General features: G+C 40.8%; 1 protein-coding gene across 1 annotated transcript in view; it reads right to left on the bottom strand.

Moving 5' to 3' along the window:
* LOC102306925 (SH3 domain-containing protein 19) overlaps window positions 1–3,325 on the bottom strand; it is a gene marked incomplete at its 3' end in the record, with an annotated part of 25,952 nt that overhangs the window by 21,633 nt on the left and 994 nt on the right.

Genomic DNA, 3,325 nt, shown 5'->3' on the forward strand with positions numbered 1-3,325 from the left:
CAAATGTGGACAAAATTATTCTGCCACACTATTTGAATTCAAGAGTTTTCAAACTTCCACAAAAAAAACAAAATTAATTAAATAAATAAATCACGCAGTGTGTGCCTTTACAAACATGAAAAGGATGGGTCGCTGTAAAGAGTTCAATGAATTTCTGACCGGTGCTGTCATTGACGCCGCTGTCGGAATAAGCCAGTTGCTTTCTAGATCTTCCATCATCAACTGTGAGTCGTGTTATTGCAAACTGGAAGTCTTTAGGAACCACAGCAACTCGACCATGAAGTGGCAGATCAGATAAAGTTACAGGGCGTGTCACCGACTGTGTAAAGGTCATCAGCACACTGCTGACTGAGTAAATGTGGTACTCCAGTCTTCCTTTGACATCAACATGAGCACACACACGGTGCACTAGGAGCTTCATGCTATAGGGTTTCAATGTCCAAGCAGCTCCTGTAGGTGTCCCAAATAGCAAAATTGGTATGGCCCGGATCTGGCCCACATACTGCAAAGAATGATGGCCCTTTGGTGGCCCAGATCAGGTTTGCCAGAAGTGGCCCACACATGGGCCAGCACAAGGCTAGTTGCAGACACACTGGTGGTCCTTTGCTGGCCCAGAACAGTTTCAGCTCTGACCCCAGATGTCAGCCTAATGTGGACCTTAATCAAGCCATGTAATAACAACATGTGCCAGAACATAATAGTGCAAAAGTAACATGACGAAACTCTGTTCGGACAGTGAATGGACTGATTCTTATATAGCGCTTTTCAACCCTCCCGGTTTACTCAAAGTGCTCTTTACAACATGCCACATTCACCCAATCACACACTTTCTCTAAACTGAGTGCTTCCTACATGAGTGCTACCTATTCACACTCTTGACATGCAGACTGGAGGAGCCAGGGATTGAACTAGGGCTGTGCGATATGACCATAATCTCATACCCCGATATAAGACATCCATCATCCCGATAACGATATAAATCACAAAAATTTAACATTTTCTGTAAATTCTGTGAATCTCGGGCAGCTCGACTTGCAGGAAGTGTTTTCAGCTGGGCGTTGTGTACCTGGAGTTGAGACTTTTAACCGATGCATGAAGTTATACATTTTTAAACATAAATTGTAATGGCCGCCGCTTTCTTTGTGAATATTTATTACACGGCGTGCTGCGGGGAAAAGCCTGTTCTAACGTTTGAGTCTAAGGTTTATTTTTTAGCACCTAACGCCTCTTTTTTGCTTCTCATCCGTAAAAATCCTGCATGCTATTTCATGGGATTTAGTTTATTTTGAAAAGTCTCAACAGGATCTTGAGCTTTATTGTGAAAGGTTAACATGCAAAACAAACAAGCGGATGGCAAAGCCATGCCATTGTTTTATCATCGTGGTTGCTAACGACAACACGTAAAAACAGTCACTTGTCCGTCCGTAGTGTCGTGATATTAAATATAAGAGAAAGAGATAACTTTAACAAATTAATATAGCCACTAGTGACCATCAAAACGATGAAAAAAAATTGGTGTAAACACGAAACAAACGATAGCGTAATATGAAACGATAGACGTTTTTATATTGTCATCCAATATATATCGTTATATCGAACAGCCCTAGATTGAACCACAAAAAATGAAGACCTGTTTTTTGTGAGCCTGGGCCACATAAACTAAACCATAATTGGGCCAGATGTGGCATGCCATCGCATAAACTGTGCCATCTGCGCCAGGCCTGGCCCATATCCGGATGACCACTTACCATGCCAGAAGTCAGCCAGCAATGCCAGCATGACACCAGATCCAGGCCAGAACTGTCTGCTATGTGGGGTAATGTCTATGTGGCCCAGTTCTTTGGTCAATGTAGTGCACATGTGCCCGTGTATTGACCATTCGCAGCTTGTCTTTTTCGAAATCCAAAGTCCAAGACCACCGATGTTATGGTCACCCCATCTACCTTTTCCATCATCTCTGATGTATGATGCAGAATAAGGCTGCTGATGAGGAATGTTTGCTAAATTAGGGCAAAAGATGCAATGATCTCACATTTAAATGAACAGTCTTGTTTTGTTTTGGTCACAGATTACAGTCACATTGTGCCAACACTTCCTCAAAGTACAGCCTGTAAAAGTTGTTTTGGTTTCCTGTCTTAAAAAAAAAGGTATGCTCTATATATATATATATATTTTTTTTTTAAATCTAGGCCTTCTGTACACAGCCACTTCCTTGCCACAGGACAGTTAGGAAACATACAATTTTCTACCCATGTACTATGAATAACCATAATTTGTCACGTTAGTGAGTATTTGGTATTGCAAAGTCAAAACAACTGTGTAATAAATATAATTACCACTTACAGCGCCATGTTTAGCAAATGAAATCATAAAAGCACCAGTATTCCTCTCTAGCCACCACAAAAATATCACCCAGGATTAAATCTAATCTCATGCAGCCTAATCTTTAAGCCTGCCATTACTCCCAGGATGACTTAGAAACTTTACATAACAACCAGAAAAAGACACACAGGTGGCATTGTGTCAGTTAATCATGTCAAGACGCGGTGGTAATTTCTCCAAAAATGTACCCGCCCTAACCACAGGGCAGAAGCGAATGCATCATCTGAAGAGTTTCTTAAGAATTACAGACTCACTTTACTCACGCACTAACTGAGAAAAGCCTAGAAGACTCAGGACAAGTTATAATTTAACTTCCCCGAGAGAGAGACAAAGAGGAAGACTTGGTCATTCAACTAATGGTTTTAAGTCCTGGCACAGGCATACACAAACTTTGACCCCAGTGTCGGCAAGTTCACATCATGATATAAGAATTTACAACCCTGAGTTCAACCAGGCGACACACACTCATCTACATCACGGCTTTCTAAACAAACCATATCAGAAATGTGTTTGTGATTTCCCTCGATTTGCTAAACAAAAGGTGGTCTGAGGAAAAAATGACAAAGCACTCAAGTGCTGCCAAATCTAAACTGCCTGCTTGGTCTGAGATTAGAAAGATAAAAGAAAGCTAGGAAATATACACACATTTTAGCGTTCATGCTTTAAAAATAACAATCAAAAAACGTTGCCAACTAATTTTTAATCAGATAATCAGTTCTAAACATTAACGCGCTTCATAAAACGTCTCTTATTTAAAGGTTTTAGACCTGAAATGTACACCAAGTATCATAAACACTGTCCACACTGGATCCAGGCTTCATATTTTGCCTCTTAAACCCCTAGGTGAGCGGCATTTTGAGCCTACACTGCACATTATATGCATGTCAAGGTGCCGTTTTATCAGTGCTGTGATAGATTTTGCGGGGATGCTAAACATTCACAG

The sequence above is a fragment of the Haplochromis burtoni genome, unplaced genomic scaffold (assembly GCF_018398535.1).
Source record: "Haplochromis burtoni strain Fernald_Lab_line unplaced genomic scaffold, NCSU_Asbu1 Contig_780, whole genome shotgun sequence".
Lineage (NCBI taxonomy): Eukaryota > Metazoa > Chordata > Actinopteri > Cichliformes > Cichlidae > Haplochromis > Haplochromis burtoni.